Source organism: Mirounga angustirostris, unplaced genomic scaffold (genome assembly GCF_029215605.1).
Source record: "Mirounga angustirostris isolate CCGP_5_RB_7025 unplaced genomic scaffold, mMirAng1.0.hap1 SCAF_12, whole genome shotgun sequence".
Classification (NCBI taxonomy): domain Eukaryota; kingdom Metazoa; phylum Chordata; class Mammalia; order Carnivora; family Phocidae; genus Mirounga; species Mirounga angustirostris.
The window spans coordinates 39,131,700-39,153,899 of NW_026991720.1; the positions used below are offsets into that span (position 1 = coordinate 39,131,700).

The following is a 22,200-nucleotide window of genomic DNA, read 5'->3' on the forward strand; positions in this document are numbered from 1 at the left end:
CTACGGCATGACTTATTCTTGACTTAAAGACGTATTTTGTCAATGTTCTTATACCTAGGGTCTCCCGGGTGGTTCAGTCGTTAAGTGTCTGCCTTTAGCTCAGGTTATGGTCCCAAGGTCCTGGGATCAAGCCCTACATTGGGCTCCCTGCTCAGCAGGAAGCCTGCTTCTCCCTCCCCCACTCCCCCTGCTTATGTTCCCTCTCTTGCTGTGTCTCTGTCAAATAAATAAATAAAATCTTTAAAAAAAAAAGTTCTTATACCTGAAAATTAACCTTACAAAAATGCTAATTGGTACAATTTCCTAGAACTGTTTCCCAAATTACATTTTTCAATAAACTCTTTGTGGGAGAGGAGAAGTTCATAGACAAGTTCTCTTAATCTACTTCTATTTAATGGATTTGCCACTGACTCTTCACTGTTCTAGAAGATATTCTGACTTATACACCAGTAGGCTGATTATTTGTGGATGGCTCTTTGAAATGTGCCTCTGTATTTTTGCTCATACCCATCAGGTTGGATGACTTGTCTACACCATAAACTGCTGAAGTGTGAGGGACGTAAATGTCACATTTATTCAACATTTATTGCTGGTTCAGCAGTAGTCTTAAGAATTTTTTTTTTAACTTGGCGATAGGCATTTATTGTGAATAAAAAAAATTTCCTTCAACAACAGATACTGCACATGGGGGGGCCAGGACTCATGCCTGATGACTCATCTTTCAATACTCAAATATATGCAGCTATTTGGACCCTGGTAAGAACCACTCACAGCCCCCCAGACACACTCCGCAGCTTTCCTCCATCCGCAGATAAGTTAGCACCCAAAGTACCAGTCTGCCTGGGATGCGCATATTTCTTCTGGCTTCTAGAGCTAAAGGCAGAGTTCCTCTTCCTGCCTTACGGAGGGTGTCGCCTGTCCCCTCAGCCCGCTGAATAGCAGGCATAACTACTGCTCCAGGGTCACCACACCTGGCAGGACTGGATCACCTCCTTCAAGGCCTTCAGCCCCTCCACGCTCCTGTCCTTCACGGCCATGGCCAGGAGGACCGCTCTGTTTCAGCTTCCTGAGACACAAATGTCATCAGGTCCTTTGCTAAGATATGGATGAGAGGCTCGTCCTGCCCAAGAAGGACTTTTGTGGTGAGCACGGGCTTGCTGATGTCACTGGCCATGGTGCTGGGCTCCAGGGAGACCAGGGTACCCATCTTCCCAAACTGGGTCACCACCACCGATGTGAATGCTGAAGGCTGTGCAGACCACCTGCGTAGGGACCCCACACACCACTTCCGTCTTCTGTTTTGAGATCAGCAAGGGTTTGCCTTCCATGGATGGGTCTCTTCAATGGCACGCGCCGTGCCCGGAAGTCAAGAATTTTTTCTTAATGCTTATGTGGATTCACTGTCTTAGTTTCCTTACAAATACTGAGAATAAAAGCAAGCTTGGCAAATGCTTTTTATGTCTTACCTTCAAGAAATAATCTGATGGATTTATTCTTATTATAATTCAGGGGTAAACTGAAGAGAAAACACCATAAGCATGTCAGTACATACGTGTACACATACAAACACACACATACATACACTTTATTGTCTAGCACTACCTTATTTTTTCTTTTTTTTAAAGTGGGTACCATTTTTTTGTTCCTGACTTCCCAAAGGAATATTTTTAGAACATGTTTTCTTTTTCTATGTATTTTATTATCCTGTGTGCATATACATGAACCTTAAAAAACATTTTTTTCAAAACAATATAAGAAGCATTTAGAAAGACAATTTGGGAAATTTTATATGTAAACATATGAACTGATAACAGTTCTCTAAAACTTATGTTTCCAAATATTTTTTCATACTGTCTCACTAAAACCATGTTTAAAAATATACATGATTCAAAAAAATAAAAGTATACATGGTTCAGAACAGGTGATTTCCAATTTTTCTGAAAATCTGAAGCTCACATGATAGTTAAAAAGTTTTCTACCTTATCCATTTAATGATTTAAGTTCTACTCTTGAGAAACCCACTGTGTAATTTTATGTGGTATAGAGTTAACATTTATGGTAAGATTCAGTGAAGCTATATTAAAAGTAAGTCAACCTTCAGAATCAGAGGTACCTTATTTCCATCATCCATTATGTGGATGATGGTCTTCTTTCTCCCTATAAAATGTATTCTACATTTTCCTTCACCATAAAAATACATTAAAAACTAATAATTATGGCACTAATGATGCCTTTTAAATAGTGCTAAAAAGTTTAAAAGTACAAAACCTCTCAAAAGACTTATATAATATGCAAAATAAATTATTATGCCACTTCATTTAGTGAATATTAAGCTTCCTTAGCTACTTTTGCCATCAGTTTATTTCACTCAGCTGAATAGTCTAATAATATTTTCATTAAATATTTATATGAACAATCAAACACTGCAAATGAAGAGCATATCCCTTGACATTCAAGATGGTTTCCAGGCTGATATCAGCAGTTTGTTATGTTGGTAGGGCTCATTTGCTATGGCTTAGAATGATGTTTTCCATTAGCGTTGAGTATCTTACATCTGACCTTAGAATAAAGGCTATTCATCATGTCTTCTAATTTCTAAATTTTATTTCTTCATTGAGAAAGTACTGATGATAGAAAATTAAGTGTATTTAAAAGCTGGGGTCATGTTATACTAATTCAGCCAAGGAAATTGATTAACGCAGATCTTAAAGCAGTAGAAAATATACTCTTTGGGGGCGCCTGGGTGGCTCAGTCATTAAGCATCTGCCTTTGGCGCAGGTCATGATCCCAGGGTCCTGGGATTGGGTTCCCTGCTCCACGGGAAGCCTGCTTCTCCCTCTCCCACTCCCCCTGCTTGTGTTCCCTCTCTCACTGTCTCTCTCTGTCAAATAAATAAATAAAATCTTTAAAATATATATATATATATATATACTCTTTGGTTTTACATGTTTAATACCATCCTGTTCATACAACTTATATATCCATTAAGTAAAGGTGAATCTAGTATCTGACTTCCAATTTATATATGATTTTTTGATTTATGAACGCATGATAGCATGGTGACTGTTGTAATATTTAATTTGAAATCCTCCAAATGTCATCATATGCTAACTCTACATTTCTCCTCCTGAAATATTTGTCTCATTTTCATGGATACTATTTGCGATTACTGGAAGTTAATATCAAAATGATCCTGTATATGATTTAGAATATAAATCCAGAAAATATATTCAAATAAACACAAAACTTTTGGGGTGGCCATTTTGAGTACTTAAAAAGTTATAAGTAAACCTTAAAGAGGTAATAAATAATTATTGGCTTTGTTATAAATTTCTATAAAATGTGATGTTAGAACTCTGTACCCACAAACTTGGATGTACACAAATAATTTTAATTTTTTTTATTTATATCAAATTAAATATGACTTACTTTCATCCTTTGGGGTTAATGAAAAACTTAATCTTGATCATTACTAGGGCTGATGTGGCTCAGGGCCATGTGAAGGCCCCAGCTGTCTTTCATAACTTCAGACTTCAGTATTCTCTGTTTGCTGATTTGGAGCATTGTCCAAACCTGCATAGCCCCTGTGGTCTGACTGTTTTGCTCCTTCCATGATATATTTGGACATAGGGAACTTTGATGAGGACAGAAACCCTGGTGTCTAGCATCAAGCCTTTTAGTCACAGTAAAGAAGCAAATCTCCCAAACTCTCCAGGGTATTACAAGGGCCAGAATCATTATCCCTACTTGTTCTGGAAACCACAAACCTTAGACCAAGCCCTATAGTTGAAAAACCTCTTCCCTATTGGAACGTTTCCAATTTCCCACCCCATAGTCACCAGTTCATCATGTTCTACATAATTCTTGAGAACACAAGTTCTCAATAACTTGTATGTTTTGGGGGGGCGGGGGGAGGGGTTTGTTTCGTTTTTGTTTTTTTTTTTCCTTAAAGATTTTATTTACTTGAGAGACAGACAGAGAGCATAAGCAGGGGGAGGAGCAGAGGTGGAGGGAAAGAGATAAGCAGACTCTGCACTGAGCATGGAGTCCAATGCAGGGCTCGATCCCCAGACCCTGAGATCATGACTTGAGCCAAACCAAGAGTCAGATGCTTAACCGACTGAGTCACCCAGGCACCCTTTTTGGTATTCTTAATGACTGAAACAAAAAAGATCTAAAACTGCAGCTTCTGGAAGAACCATTTATGTTTTTATAATAGCTTGAATGACCATATAATTTGTCATTCAAACCAGAACATTTTGAGAAAGGATTAATAATCATGGCAATGATAAATGAGTGGGGAGGTAGAACTGTGATAGGAAAGGGTGCCTGGGTGGCTCAGTTGGTTAAGCGACTGCCTTCGGCTCAGGTCATGATCCTGGAGTCCCTGGATCGAATCCCGTATCCGGCTCCCTGCTTGGCAGGGAGTCTGCTTCTCCCTCTGACTCTCCCCCCTCTCATGTGCTCTCTCTCTCTCTCATTCTCTCTGTCTCAAATAAATAAATAAAATCTTTAAAAAAAAAAAAAAAAGAACTGTGATAGGAAAGAAGCCAAGCAAGAATGCCACATCGAGTGAAGTCCCATAGAAGTTGGGGCGGGGCGGGGGGCGGGTACCAGATCACGTACAAGACATCCAGTTACATTGGATTTCAAGTTGAACAAAATTAATTTTTTGGTGTATGTATGCTCAGAATATTGCATGGCACATACTTAAATTAAAAACAAGTTCTTCCTGGGCATCCTGTATTTTTATTTGCTATACTTGGCAACCCTACCTAAGAGGTCTCTAGAGAAAGAAAAAGTATGGGTCACACTTAAGAGAGCCAGGAGACAAGGGAGCTAGAATATTTAAACCCTTGTACCCATCAGTCATTAAGTGAAGTTCTAGGTGATTATAAATTCCCAGGTACTTCCAGCTCTCTGTGTGCTGCCAAAGTGGGTCACAGGAGTCTGAGAGTAGCCCTCCCACAAAAAGACCCAAGTGCTCACTACTGGGAGAGAAGCCACACTTCCATGAAACAAATCTGAGGGGGTATATGGGCAGAGCCCTGACAGCATCTGCTGCCCTCATATTAACCCAGGAAAACGGATGTATGCGGTCATCCTAACATTAGCTAGAAATCTATACTTACAGCTTGGAAGAGCTCCTAAAACACAAAGGAACACTTTTTTGGAATTGAAGGGTAAGGGGTTCTTCCAGAACACTGGAAAAAATAGCATACCCTCCCACATACTCACAGATTTACATCTCAGTAAATTACCTTGCCACAAGATTAATCAGGACATACACCCTCCATTTTCTAGATATGGAAATCAATTTATTTCCTGAAGACTATTTTAACTTAACAGAAATCAAAAGGTCATGAAATGAAGCTTCTTGCTTTATTTTCACACAAATGTAGCCATTTGTGATATATTAGTATCCCCTAAATGGAGCTAACATGCACATATCTACCTGAAGATTTATTGGAACTTCATGTGGTACAAAACGCAATGCCATCCCCCAATTAAAAGTGGAAAAACTCAGAATATAAGACACAACTTGGAAAAAGCTTCCACTTCCTTTTAGGTTCTTTTGGTAATTTTATATCATAAACTTAATGTATAGGCATCCTAGATAATTAGGATGCTAATTACTATTGGAGTTTTCTTCTTACCCAAAGGACTTGTACAGTTAAATTATTCTAAAAGTTAACTACAGTCTTCTGACTCCTTAGGGTGAGTCGGAAAGTCGCATAATGAAAATGTGCCTTGAGGTTAAACAAGGCCTTCTCCTGTAATATATACTGCCTAATTATTCAAGACAGAAACATTACTGTTTCACATAGACAATTCACAGTTTCTATGCTACCACTGGACTTGGCCCTTAATTACCTCATTGAATATGTTACTACATGCATGTAAGTATGAATGTAGTAGATAATGGTACATGAAACAGTTAAATGGTAAGGTAATTAGGTTGACATCCTAGAGACAGTGCTTAATAGTACTACATAGCCCATCACGGCATAATTTAAGAAAATAACAAAAGTAACTTTAAGTCCAGAGCCCTAATTGGGAGGTATATATACTTTCCGGCAAGCCACATTGTATAGATCCTGCTCTCTTCAGAGCCATGGGACCAAAGGTATACAATGCAAGGTATTGAATCCTTCTGTATAGAGAAATAAGGAACAAATTGTTCCTTAGGCAGAAAAAAACATGGTTCGTCCTAATTTGATTACATCCATGTTCCTTTAGTTAGCCTCCAAGGTTCACCTTTACCTGGCTCCTGCCTCCTTCCTAACCTCACCTCCTACTGGTCCCCTTTTTAGCACACACTATTATAGACACATGCAAAATTAACACTGTATCTTCCCTTCTTCTTTGCTATATCAGCTCCATCTCACTGGAATGTGGTCACTAAATCCCTTCCTCTCTTTCCTTAGCTAATAGCTACTTATCCTTTAATATTCTAATCAGGGAACACACTCCAGAAAGCCTTCTCTGTTCTTTCATGACTTGGTTAGGTATTTGACTAAGTCTCCCATAAAGTACAGTATATATATTATCTCCACAACTTGATGCATTGGTATACTTTACCTACTTATTTATCCCATGAGAGGAAATTTTTTAGAGGAGTAGGTGAGACCTAACTTCTTTACTTTCTCTAAATTTAGCAGAACATCTAGAACACATAGGAGGGTTTCAATAATAGTCTGCTGAACGAGTGAATAATGGATGAATGAATGACAAAGACTCTGGCTGACGATGAAAACTGAAAATCAATAAACATGAATGCAGGATAAGATGTCAAGGCTTCTGTTTAAATATAGGCCTAGTTCATTCTAAGTTGACCCTTAAATAGGGCTACAATGCAGATAATTATTAGCTGGTAGATTTAGGAAATAATGTATTAATTCCATAGTTAAATTAAAACATGAAATTCACTGTAGCGTTTTTTATAGGTCTATCATTAACGAAGAAACAGTATAATATACACAAATTCTTCCATCCTATTTTAAATAATTGTTTTTCATATTTGTACACAGGTATGCATATATATGATAGTATAAATTTATAAATATAAATGATTATACTAATTTTACTCTGAAGATAAAATAGTAATTATTCATATATATATGTCTACATCACCTTATGCCTTAAGAGTTAAAGAAGAATTAACTTCTTAAGAAAGACAATTGATTAGTTCTATCAAAATCAATTGATAATGATATTTAAAATGTCAGACCAACTCCAAACCCTCTCATTTTAATCTTTTTTAATTCCCATGAAAAGAAAAATTTCATTTAGTCTCATCAGAAAAAATAGAGATAACCTAAGACCAACAAACTTAGAACTGGATTCTAGTAATCAAGGACTCTGCCTATCATCAAAGCATTAGACCATTACTCTCTCTTACTATTTAATCAGAATCTAGTAATTATCATTTTACACATAAATTAAATTCTTTGAGGCATATTAGATGATACCCTAACATTTAAAATAGTGCTTTTCATCTTTAATATAATTTATAAACATGAATTAAGTAATCCTCCAAAGTGGCTATTTGAAAATTTTATCTCCCTTGAAAGTAATTATGCCTAAAATTTCTACTTAGTGGCATTGTACTTAATTTTGCAAACATTACACTTCATAACTAAACTAATCCATCACCTTCTCCACTTTGATACTAAATGAGATAATCATTAAACACTTAAATAGTAATTTTATCAAGGACTTAGACCAGTGAACAGTTTTATCCTTCATATTCTAGCTCTTCTGCTTCTGGGGCTATTCTCAATGGTGCAGTTCAATTCCTTGGAAATAAAGTGGACAATGGTCTTTTTTACCCAGTGCTTTAGGAAGAAAAAAATGTTTACCACTAAAAGTATCACTTAGGTGCCATATTACTGGTGAAATGAAAGGGAGAACTGTGTTATGTAGTATCTACCTGTTTGCACTGAATGGACAGAGACATTTTGGGTAATCCAAGTAATACAAATTTATCAAGAGGATATACTGGGCAATAGGAAAGAAGAAACATGTCTGAGAATGTCACATTCAAAATTCCCCAAAGAAAGATTATAAATGCCCCTTTTCCGCTTAGTATATCCCCACATTAAGCCATAAGCTACTAGCGCTTTGCTCAGTCAACTGGTTACAGACCAATTAAGTGCTGGTCAAAATGGCAGGGTCTCCTGTGGCAAAAGGTATGGTGATCTTTAAATAAAGATTTTCTCAGTGATGAGCTGAACAGCCATCATATTCTTAATAAATATCCAAAGGGGACAAAAGAAGTAGCAGGTACCTGAGGCTTATCAGAAGAAATGCAATGCAACTATCAGTGATGGTGAAGCTTCAGAGTTTTTCCAGTATAAAAATAATCATTTATGGAGTAATTATTTTGTGTGATGTGCACTGTCACACTGCAAATACTAAATTATTTTATTTAGTCATTATTAGGAAGGTAAATATTGTTAGCCTTATGTTACAGATGAGGCCCAGAAATTTAAGGAACTTGATCAAATTTACACAACTAAGAAGTACCAAAATGAAAATATCAACTCAGGTTTGGCTGACAGTAAACCTAGTTCTTTCCTCAATTAAACCACACTGCCTTTCACAGTAATTATTATAAAATCAATTAATGGCTATAGGTTGATTCTCATGCTGATTAGTCATTTGCATACACAATAATTTCTCATTCTTGGTAACTTCTCTCCTATTTGGGAAAGGGAAAACAAAAATGTTCATGGATATGAAAAAAAACAATTCTTTTTCTTTGGCTCAGAACTAATGGGAGGCAAAATTCAGGGGCATTCAACAAAGACAAGATCATTAGGAATAGTCAGGGAGTACCTTATCCCTTGTCCTCTGTCTCCCAGGATGGTGCTCCCTGAATGATGCCAAGCTGGCTCTTTGCCTGATGGTCTTTCCACTGGATAGCCAGCCCATTCTTTTTATAGCTAGAAGAAAAATATTAATAGTTCAAATCACGGGTAAATCAAATATACTCCAATATGCTGCACATAGCATTTTGTTCTCTATAGAACAAATTCTGTGTTCACAAATAACTCTTAGAAAACCACATATAAAGCACACTGACTCCAAGAATTTAGACATTTGATCCTAGCATAGAATATGTTGAATACTAAAAAAGGTTGCTCACTAGAATTCAGCAAAACAGTCGTAAAATAATAATAAAAAGAAGCCTTTGATTTCGCTTATTTTGAAAACTCCATGAATTTTCCATATTGTAATCAAATTTTTATTCCATATGAATCAATGAAGATGGTGATGATAAAACAGAAGAAAAAACTTAAATAGCAAAATATTTCTGAAGCATATCATGTTCTTCTTTTACTGATACAAATTTTGAGAAGTATCTTTGAACCTATAAATTGAGCTACTTGGAAAAAATACATGATAATAATGTGATTTGTGAGCATTAAGGCTTTCAAACCAACCTCTATCCCTAAAAAAGCCTTGCTTCGTGTATTTATTATCTGAAAAAGAGGAAGCACTTCTAAAGGAGTTTTTACTTCTTTTTTTAAAATATCTATGTTTTTTATTTTCTCTGAAACCTGAGAGAATACCCATAAAATTCAAAAGACTGTAGGAAGCGCTTGCTCTTATATAGACAATAAGAATTCTTGTTTTGCCCAGAGGCTAGAGCAAATCTTGTTCTTTTTAAGACAACTTGCTTTCTTGGCCTATGGAATTCTGTTTAAAATGTGTTTTGCCTTATAAGCAATGTAGTTTCATCTACTACTTCTAGCTATATAAGGCACTTTATTCCTGTGATGCTAAACAGCAGTATTAGTCACTCGAGATTTTCAAGTTATCATTTCTCTGGATCCCTCTGGTTAATACCATTCTCCTTTCTTCTCTTCCTCCCCTAGAAAAGAGAGTTTCTATTTAAACAAAACCATAAAGTGGTAAAAATCATGTATTCATTTCCACGAAGGAAGTTAAATGCAAATATGTTCTCTCTTGCACAAGATAAGGGGTCAAATGAGTAAGATAGTCTAGCAACACCTCAACTACGAGAAGGTCTTTAGAGTAGAGGCTACTAACTCAGTAGCATTGCATGGTTACATGGCTGACACAGACATTGCTTCTGCTTTCACACCATGCAGGAGAAGGGAAACTCTGGGATCTTGCTGCATTCTTGGCCCCATCACACAACAGTGGCATGAAGCTTCCTCTGATCTAGCTGCCACAGGGGTTCTACCATCTCTCTCCTGGGAACTCTAAGACACACTAGCTTTTAATCTTTAGACTTTCCTTTCATTCTCCTCTCTCTTTCATCCCAGTCAGGGCAGAAATTTTAACCTTAGGAACAGAAAAAAAACTGACGTTGACTGTTCAAAAAAATCTAATCCTTCTGCCATATGGAATGGTTGGAAATATCAAAAAAAGAAGCCTCCATCTGTTTATGTCTCAAAACATTATCCTCACATACTTATTCAAATTGATGTCTTTTCAGCAGATATCTTTGCCTGCTAAAGACAAAAATGTCACAGAAATTGGGAACATTTGACATCTCCTTATATTGTAGATGCTTTTTAAAATCATGGCTCGAATCTTTCAAAGCACTATATAAAGAACCCAGGGCAGTTCCCGAGACATAGTAAATATTCCATTAATGATACATTATAACTCTAGGTTTATAATTATTTTGAGTAGGACCTGCCACCAGGGGAATGTGACCCAACTTCAAACTCTGTTTAGGTTGACCTACTTCCCAAGGTATCCCAGCTCCAAAGTTACCATTCTTTCATTGTTGTTAGTCTTTTAAACTAAGCTTTAATTTTCTCACTCATTCATAGTCTTCATTCAGCAAAGATTCAGTGAGGTGGCAAGCACAATACTAAATAAAGAGAATAAAATAATAACATATTATTGTGTTACTAATAATGAGCACCGCCCTACCTTCATAAAACTACAGTCCGGTGACAGAGATAGTCTGTCAACCAAGTCATTACCCAAATTGCTATTATGTGTTAGGAAGGAAAACTGCAAGACATCATAGTTGTCAGGGAGGTCAGGGAAGGTTGCATTGCATGATCTGAGACCTAAGAAATGTCTTAGACTCCTTATTCTGTTAGGAACTGGATCAGAAGGGAAGAAACTATGCTCCGGACAGTGAGGATAACATATACAAATACCCTTGGGTAGAAAAGAACATGATAGGAACTATGGATTGTAGGAAGGTAGAACAGAAAGGACAAGAGAACATGCAAGGTGAGGTTGGGCAGTTAGATATGGGTGAGGTCACTCAGGCTCCTAGGCTTTAACATGGACTTTAGCTTGACATTCATAGCACAACTTAGGGTTGAAAACATGAGAGGGACATGGACATAATAGAAAATAAATTGGGGAGGGAACAAGTTCAAGTAATTGCCCTGGGAAGTGGCATTTTCACTTGTACTGAAAAGATGCAGAGAAAGGAGATGTCAGATTGCAGAGGAGCAGAATGGCAGCAGGGAGAAAGGAAGGAGTCTGGAATATTTAGGAAGTGAAGTCAACATCATTGCTAATGGATTGCAGGAGAGGGAGGTGTTAAGGATGACTAACAGATTTCTAGTTCTGAATTGCAGGGAATAGGTTGGCAGGAATTGTTTTAAAACAAGAGAATGATGTAGGCAGTGCCTTTCCCTTCATGGCCTTGGTTTACTCGTGTGTAAAATAGCTACTACTCAGATGGCAGGTTGCCTATGATTTTCTCTATATTTATAATTATTCCTCTACCAGAAAAAGTACAAAGTTTAGTTTGACTTGATTTTCTGTCCCCACCCCACATGATTATTACAGAGGAGTAAGCCAATCCATTCAATAAAATCATATAATGTTAGCAATTTAAAGGATTTTAGGAAACTTGTGCCATTTTGAGAAAGGAAAAAATTAAGTCTACAAATAGTAGTAAATTCTTAATATGTGCCAGATACTTTCTTTTTAACATGAAAAATAAAGACATATGACCTACCAGGACTTTGGAAGACAGGAATACACTAGAATGTATGGCAGTAGTAAAAATTCATCATTTACACAAAATCCAATGTGTACAGATTAATAAGTACATGATTATCCCCAACCCTCTAACATTTTGTATGGACTGGATTTCTATTAGTATTGTACTCTAACTCAATTCCACACCCTCTAAAGAAGCACACCTAATTTTAAGTTATTGCTTACATTCACTGTCATAGCATAAGCTGTATAAAAGCTTGACTGTGGCCCTATATCCAGTATCATAATCCCATGTTAATATATGTAACTTAGTTCACAGTAATAAAGATGTCTTTTACTAGAAAATAGTGAGCATAAGTGATTCCTTCCAAAATATGTTAATAATTAAATAAAAATAATGCTGTTTTAAAAATCAATAAATACATATTCCATATATATTCATAACTTTACAATAGTGTAATCCAAGTTAAACCCCATCTCCAAGTTTCACCAAGCATACGTTCTTACTTTATGAGCACATATATATATGACAGTTAAATTATGTGTTTATCATTTTCACTGAGAATATTTGACATTTATAGGTTGTGGTAAAAACAAATTGGGTAATTTTGCTGCCTTAAAAAAGACAAACCCACTACAAAAACTGGATGATCTCTGCTTTCAAAGGAGGATAGATTCTGTTTCAAATGGGGTTTTTAGATTTTTTCTCTTATGTACATAAAATAAAAAGAATTGTAGACATTGACAGACTTTGTCAACCAATTTTTTTTAAGTGGGATACATTAATTCTTGGCTAACAACAATTTAAGAGACAAGACATTTACTGACTTAAATGAAATAGAATCATGAAAACACAACGGTTCTCTTGTGTTGTTATTCCTGGGTTGTTCTGCTGAAGCAGATTTAGTTTGTATTGTATTTTATGACCAAGGTTAGAAGGGCTCTCTGAAAGTACAACTAAGTCCTATCACCCGACCAGAATTCTTCTGCACCTTTTCAAGGGCATTAGAGTAGAATTTTGTGTGAAGGTGATTGCCATCAGGAAGGCCTAGAAGGCCTAGTTTTCTCTTTACCTTCTAGGCCAAAAAGAACAGCTTGACTTTCAGGTCTCCACCTCCTCTTTGTGAAAGGAAGGTATGAATTAGATTCCACAGAACCTTCCAGTCACAGCACTTAAGCTATAGAATGCTTCCTAGAGATTCAGTTTCTTAATTGCAAGATAGGGTATCTGTAAGATCTTCTGTGCATTCTCAAGGGAATAACCCAAGCTTAAAAGAGAGAGGGGATTCCTCAGTTACAAATGAAATTATGTTTGTAATTTTGAATTTTTTATTATTCATCCTGTAATCAAAGAAGCCCTAAATGATACCTTCTCTTCAACAGATCATTAAGACAACATATTGTGACAGTATTATTTAGTGTCCAATTTTCAGATTCCATGCCATCATGATGTAAGACATTTAAATGGGGAAATAAAAAAAACAAAATGGTAACTAACAAGCACTGCAGTTTTATGGCAAGATGGCATTGTCTGTGACTCAAGGCAAGAAAATCTGAAAAGGCAGTGAGGCACCTAATACAGCAGGGTCCTCTGTTAAACTTGTCTCCATAAACTCCACCATTTCCACTGCCATCTCTTACTCTTTTCAAGCTATACATCCCACCAGAAGGGTGGATGATGCCACTTCTGCTGGTACCTCAGGCCCTTGTGGGCCATTTAATCACATCCTTTCATTTACATGAAATACATTAATTCTTTTTACATGTACCTGAAAAAAGAAATACTTGACATATGAAAGAGGTAGGCTTAATTTTAACTTTCACTCTTATTTTTCCATGATGTATCCTGTTATTAAATAACATAGAATCCCTTTTCATTTTTCAAAATGTGGACAGAAAGGTATACTTCTCAGGTTTGTTATAAGAATGAAATGAGACAGCAGGATATATTAGTGGAATGTCCAAAACATTATAATCTTGGGGTGCCTGGGTGGCTCAGTCAGCTAAGTGTCTGCTTCAGCTCAGGTCATGATCCTAAGGTCCTGGGATCCAACCCCACGCCCCCCACCCCCTGCTCAGTGGGGAGTCTGCTTCTCCCTCTGCCCCTCCCCCCCAGCTTGTGCTCTCTCTCTCTCTCTCTTGCTCTCTCTGTCTGAAATAAATAAAATCTTGGAAAAAAAAAGAAATACAAAACATTATAAATTTCAAAAAAGGAGAACAGAGGGGAATTTCCCTAATGTCAAAACTTTAAAATATAAAAAATCTCTCAAATAGTTTTTGGTTTAAAACCAATACAGACTGCCTAGAAATGGGTAATAATGAAAACATTACTTTAATAGCCTATTTAACACATCTAAAGCAATGCTTAGAAAAATACTGAGTAGTCTAATGATTTATATTACTAAGCAGAAAAAAATATAATGAATATCCAATCTAAAAAGCTAAAGAGCAATAAGGAAAGCAGAATAAATATATAGAAAAATATGTAGGATATAGTTAAATTCTGATAAATGAGTCTAAAGGTAAAATAAAGAATAAAACTGATAAATCTTTAATAACTTTTCAAAAGGGAAAAAACCAAATACACCACAAACAAAAATAAAAGATAGAAGATGGCATTAAAGAATTATAAAATATTAATTTGCAAATGTAGATAAAATAATCAAAGATAACCCACTCAAGATAGCTACAAATTGAAACATACAGATTACCATAGAAGAAATAGAGAAGTCTGTGAAAGAACAACCTCTCACCTCCCACACCTCTGGACACACAAACTAATCCAAAACAAAGCACTAATCACAGATACTTCAGGAAATTCATGGAATTCTACCAATTACTTAAGCAACAAAAAATTTATGCTATTTAAATTGCTCAAGAGCACCTTTAACGAATCTGAACAAAATGAAAGACAAGCAAAGAAAAGAATAATACATTTTCACTTACTGGACACAAATCCTAAATTAAATATTAGCAGACAAAATATAGGAGCATAACACAATAATTATTACTAATTAAAATCTTACTGGATTCAGTTATAATTCAATATTGAAGGAATCTACTAATATAATTTGCACAATATAGATTTAAATATAAAATATTTGTAATCACTTCTTATATGTTAAAAAAAGTGATAAAAATTTAACATCCATGTTTGATTTAAATAGTACCAAAAAGATTAAAACATGGATATTTATTTGACATTAGGATATAGATATAAGTTTAAACATATATTCAGATCTAAATCTAGAATTTAGAAATTAATATGAATGTAGATTTTCATGTACAAATCAGTGCTCTTGTTAAATTTAGAAACACTGCAAGGATATTCACTATCACCACTCCTGTTTAACACTGATTTGGACATAATAGCTTACATGATTTGACAAAAGAGAGAAATAAGGTAAGAAACAAGCAAAACCATCATTATTTACCCCAAACAACACTGTGTGCCTGGAAAACTAAAGTAAACCAACTGAAAAACTATTTTAAAAAATAAGGGCAATCTCTTGGGAGGTTGGAATTTAAATTGCCTTCCTCTATCAAAAACAAAACCAGTTTGACAAGCATCCATTTATAATAGCAACAAGAAAGGATTAAGCCTACAGAAATATACTTAAAAAGTAATGTTCAAGATTCATATGAAATAAATTTTAAAACTCTCTTGTGGAACATAAAAATAAAATTTGAATCAATTAAAAGGCAATATGCTGTTCCTGGTTAGAAACGCTCAGTAAGATAAAATGTTAAATTTTCTAAATTAATATATAAAGCATAATCTGTTACCAATAAAAACCGCAATGTAATTTTTTTTAAACAAGTGAGTTCTAAAGTTTCTACATATAGACATTAAAAATGACAAGAAGAAAAAGAATAACAACAATAGCAACAGTAAAGTTCTAGAAATCCTATTATTCTGGTACTGATGCAAAATTAGACAGAGAAACCACAAGGAAGGAGAAAATAAATAGTCCTAAACTAGACCTTTATTACCACACACACACACACACACTCACAGGACTTCTGCATATAAATCAATATTTTTTTATTATCAGTGAAAATAATGGATTATTCAACGAACAGTGTTGGAAAAATTTGTACGTCTTGAGAATATATAAAACTACTATCTCATAGCTTACACTAGAAGTAATTCCTGATGGGTTCAAGATTTAAACATGAAAAATAAACTGCAACTGTACAAGAAGAATGTATATCTTCAGTGTGAAAAAAAGTCTTCCTAAATTTCACATGAAACATGAGAAGCCATAAAAACGGTATGTAAATTAGAATAAAGTAGTCTCCTTGGCAATATATATTATTACAGAGTCAAAAGCAAACATCAAAGAGAAACAAAGCAAAAACAACAAAAAAGCAACATCACCAAAAAACATCTGGTAACAAATGGGTGGTTTCCTTCAGAGTTCGTTCAAGTCCACACACACACACACACACACACACACACACACACACACACACACACACTAACACACACACACAAATTAATTGATAATTTGTAAAGGGTACAGTGACAGTTCACAGAAAAAGACAATAGTATGAAAATATATGAGAATAATAAAAATAAGTTAACCTTGTCTTTTATTCCAGTATCATAGTGTTCTACTGCCCTCTGAAAACTCATAGATACTGAATAAATTACAATAAGCATATTTTAAGATGCATTTCTAAGTTTGTTTAAAATGGGGGAAATTCTGAAGAACCTATTTAGATTAACAGAGGTGGTAAATTGAAGAAAACAGTAAATACTAAAGAAGGGACAAATATCCAAATCAGAAAACCAGAGCACTGAAAATTAAGATGCTTAACTCTCAAAGCTCCAGTTAAAGGACCATTTGAGAAAAAAGAAATTATTCTTGGTCAATGAGGGGTGAGAGTTCTCAGGCCCTCCAGCAGTGCCAACCAACTGGACCTCCCATGTGGAAGTGTTTCCTACTGTGCTACCGATGAGGCTATTGAGCACTTAAAATATGCCTAGTGCAGCTGATGATTTAAATGGTTAATTTTATTTAAGTTTAATTTACTTTTTCTTTTTTTTTTAAGTAGACTCTATGCCCAACATGGGGCTCAAACCCTGACCAGAGATCAAGGGTCCCACACTCTACCTAATTTAAATTTTAAAAGCCACACAGAGCTAGGACCTATGGTATTAGACAGCACAGGTAAGGGGCCTTGACACCAGTAAAAGACTGGGCTACACAAGCTTTCTTTCTATGCAAAATGGAGCTAACAATGAAACTTAAACGATTATCTTTAGAACAACACTGTATAGAAAAAGAGGAAAATAAATATTGGGTTAGATATACATTATTTATTGGTTATGGGAATACTAAGTCAATATATTAAATTAGATACATTTTTTAATTAAAAATAAACTTACAAGAACTAAATAGCTGGATGTTAAGTCCATGTAAACTGGGAGGGAGGGTGTGTGTGTGTGTGTGTGTGTGTGTAATCAAAATGAAAACATCCTAAGTTCAATGAATTATTTAGAAGGAAGTTAGACACTGATTAACCCTAGAAATAGTAATAAAATTCATAGTTGTATTTCAAGTATAACTAATTAAGAATAGAAATGGAAAGAAAAATTTCAAATCTAGTACAAGGGAGAAAAACTGAATGGAAAAAATGTTGATAAAGGAAGTAAGAAAGGAGAAAAAGAGAGAAAAAAGGAAGATGACAAGAATGTTCAAATACATTCAAATACATTTGAAATTATCTCAATAAATGTAGTAAAATGAGTCAACTGAAAGACATAGATTGTTGGGCTGGATTAAAGATCCACTCCAACATTTTTGATCATGATAAGATGTTTGTTCCAAACATAGTAACACAGAAAGACTGCAAGGGATGGTCTGAAAACACATACAGGAAAATGGCAAATGAAAGAATGCTGAAGTAGTGTGATTAGGATAAAACAGAGATTTTAAGGTGAGAAGAATTACTAGAGATAAAAATGGTAACTATATAAACATAATAGTTTTAATTGATTAAGAAGATATTAAAATTCTAAGTTTAAATGCATGTAAACCTCTTTTGTTATATAGAGAATAACAGAAATTGATGAACCCATGATCACAATGGGTATTACAAGATGCCACTTACAAATTACTAAGAATACAGCATAATTTAATGAACGTACACAGAATTGTACTATCAAAAATTACAGAATAAACAGACACAGAAACTTAATTAAAAATTAAACTCACAAAGTTTCAAAAATATATTTTATAGATTATGAAACCTTTGACCAATGCAGTGAACTTAGAAATCAATTACTAAAAGATAACTAACGCTTTTTGTAAGCAAAAATTTATTCCACATGCATTAAAATTAAAAATGTGAAGAACATGACCTAAAAGTTTTAGAAACAAATATCAGCCACATCTTATTTATCTAGAAACAGTAAAATTATTTCTTAAATCCCCGAAATGTATATGTAATTTGAAAAGTTGAAAACACTGATTACATTAAAATTAAGAACTTCTGCTTAATAAAAGACCCTCAAATATGAGAAAATACGTGTAACAAAAATGAAAAAAACAATTTCAACCCAAATTGCAAAAATAGCTTTTATTAATAATTAAGAAAAATATATGCAACTGAATAGAAAAAAGTATATATATATTGGTGTTTCCCAGAAAACTAAAGGACCAATAAGTAAAAAAAGTTTAACAATGCCAATTTTTGGTAAAGATATGGAGTAAAGATCACTCTCACAAACCGTTGATAAAATATATATATACACACACACACAAAGTTGAAAAACACCATAGCAGCATCTAATAACATGCAAATAGACTGAAATGTACTACCTATTGATAAAAATAATTGTAAACACATTGGAAATATCTTAAGGCTTTTTTTCTCATATCTATGATTAAGTTCTATAAGACTAGAAGTAGAGTAAACATAAATCAAGTCAAAAGTCACTAATGAAAATGATATTAACAAAAAATAAACAAAACTGAATGCATGGCTTGATTAAAAGATCAAATATAATCATTCAAGTTCCATAAGAACTATACTAGCAATTACTTGAATCATATTTCAAATTATTAACAGACTTGGCCTCATTTGTTCAAAGACTGAACTATTAAGGTAATAATTAAACATAAAATTGAATTCTTTATTAATATCTTTTCTATAGTGAAAAAAAGTTTTAACGTGTATTTTAGAAATTTAGCCCACTGAAGCTCAATTCTTACAAAGAAAATACTTTTTTATCAGTAATTCAATCTGATAAAAAATATGCCAATTTATACAGAGAGATAGCAGGTATTAAAAAGTTATGAAAGTTCTTAAACTTATTCCCAAACCTGTTTGATTTTGTTTTGTTTTGTTTTTAGCATTAAACAAAAAAATGAACATACGAAGATAACTTAATGAACAATCTGTGCTCCTGAAATGGTGAGTCCATAGTTCTTCCTGAATTATCAAGAACCTGTCCAAATAAAGTAATTTCTGTACTGTTTCAGCACCCTTTTTCAAATTCCCATTGCTCTCAGAAACATTAGGCTTCTATCAATTCTCTAACACTTTTAAATGGGAGTGGGGCGCCTGGGTGGCTCAGATGGTTAAGCGTCTGCCTTCGGCTCAGGTCGTGATCTCGGGGTCCTGGGATCGAGTCCCGCATCGGGCTCCCTGCTCCTTGGGAGCCTGCTTCTCCCTCTGCCTTTCTCTCTCGCTCTGTCTCTCATGAATAAAAAAAAAATAAAATAAAATAAATGGGAGTAATTTAAGTACTCCAGTATAAAAATATGACTATGAAAACACACTCTCTCTGTCACACACACACACGCAAGTTCTCAAAAAGCTTGCCATATAACACATTTTAGAAATATTTAAAATGACTTTTTGTTCCTTCTCCTAAATCTGCCTTTGTCTGTAGATTTTTAAAACCATTTCTCAAATATGACATTTCCAGAAGCAGTTAATTTTTTTTTAATTATATGGTGCATATGTACCAAATGGGTATTCAACTTCCTGACATTCATCCCATCTATACTTGATGAATGTCTTTATTTGCAAAATGGTCACTAGGTTTCTTTATTTAGCACTGTATTTCATGGAAGATTAAATCTTCCCATTGCCTTGAAGTTACTGCTCTGAAGTTTGATTAGTGATGTTGTACATGAAGATTTTTCAGACAACCTATTTTCCTTTTCATATTACAGCAGTAATCTGAGGTCATATAATGGTTAGAAAAAGGTTAGAAACTCAAAGTTAACCTGTTTAGATCCAGTTAACCACTGTACATAAAGTTTTGGTGCCTAGAGCAGACAGGTGAAGTAATCAATATTCATTAATAAGTATTTCCATATATTTTTGTCTTATTTTACATCTTAGAAGAATTCTGTAATTTAGGACTCAATTATTCTAGAAACCCCTTCCCTTTTTGGCTCACTGAAAATTCTGCCCCTCTCGATATTGCTCTTTCTGGCCCATCACTCCTTACTTTTCTGTTTGGCCTTCTCCTTCTCAACCTAACCTCTGAATTCTGCAGTTTCTTTTCTATCTGAAATGCCCCCCTACTAATTAATAAATTAATTAACAAATGTTGACTAAAGACCTTCTATAAGCTATATATGATCTCATTGAGTCTTGCTATTTACAGACTAATTATGCTTAATTTCATATTTTAACTTAGTATTTCTCTTTGAATTCCTTTTTTGCAGTCTGCCTGCCTAAATAATATCTCTACTTTGATATATAATAGACCTCTCATTCTCAGTATATCAAAGTGAATGTTAAAATGAAACAAAATATAAAACCTAAATAAAGAGAATTTATATATATATATTTTTAAAGATTTTATTTATTTATTTGAGAGAGAGAATGAGAGACAGAGAGCATGAGGGGGGAGGGTCAGAGGGAGAAGCAGACTCCCTGCCGAGCAGGGAGCCCAATGCGGGACTCGATCCTGGGACTCCAGGATCATGACCTGAGCTGAAGGCAGTCGCTTAACCAACTGAGCCACCCAGGTGCCCCAATAAAGAGAATTTATAAATGGGAGATGACAACTATTAATGATTTGACAACCTTAGACCTGAAATTTTTATTTCTATCACAAAATGTTCGTGCATTCATCTATTTGCATTACCATCCATTCATTGTTATTGACCAAATGTTGAGTGAAAAACTGTAATAGAAGATTATATATCACTTCAAAAATACAAAGAACATGTATAAAGGATAACTATGTAGTAGGATCCAAATAAATAACCAAAATATAAAAAAAAAAAAAAAAACTACACAGATCTTATTCCCTAACTAAAATCACCAAAGCTGGAAAAATCTAACTAAACAACAGAAGAAAAATGTTAGAAAAAATTTTAAAATATTGTAAATAATTTGGGCACCTGGGTGGCTCAGTCGGTTAAGCGTCTGCCTTCGGCTCAGGTCACAATCTCAGGATCCTGGGATCGAGCCCCACATCGGGCTCCCTGCTTGGTGGGAAGCCTGCTTCTCCCACTCCCCCTGCTTGTGTTCCCTCTCTCACTCTCTGTCAAATAAATAAATAAAATATTAAAAATATATATTGTAAATAATTATGTGTCCCAGAAAAAAAGTATATGGAACTTAGAAACATTTATAATAGAACAATAATAAAAGCATTACATATAAAAGTTGACTGATGCACATAAAATATTGCTTATAGGAAAATGATCAGCAATAAATAATTATGCAAGAAAAGAAGAAAATGGAATTAGCCCAGTATCCAACTTGCAAAGTTAAATATAATTAAAATGAGAGTAAACCCATAGGAAGTAGAAGACATAAAAAGAGCAAAAAAAATTAATGTAGTGAAAACCAAGAAACTTTACAGAGAACATAAACTGCAAAATGGTCCTTTGAAGATATTACTTTGCTAGATAAACACACTGGATGAAAGAAAGGAAGAAAAATAAGGAATAGCAATGGAAAAGGTCATATACTTACAGATATAGTACAGGTCTGAAATTACAGTAGTATTTTAAGTCAGTTACTAATTTCATATGTAAAATCATAAAAAATGAGAATTTTTACAAAAATAGAAATTATTAAAATTGATTTAATAAGCATGAAAGATCTAAAATAGAGAGATTAAAGAAACTGTTAGTAGTCATACCTCTAGTTGAAAACTACCAGATTTATATTTTTATATAAATAAGTTTTTGTCAAAATTTCAAGGAGGGGACAGAGGAAAAGATGGCGGAGGAGTAGGGGACCCTATTCCAACTGGTCCTC

General features: G+C 34.5%; 1 pseudogene; it reads right to left on the bottom strand.

Moving 5' to 3' along the window:
- Positions 1-949: 949 nt before the first annotated feature.
- On the bottom strand, positions 950-1,416 carry LOC123835944 (proteasome assembly chaperone 3-like; annotated as a pseudogene).
- Between the last annotated feature and the right edge of the window lie 20,784 nt (positions 1,417-22,200).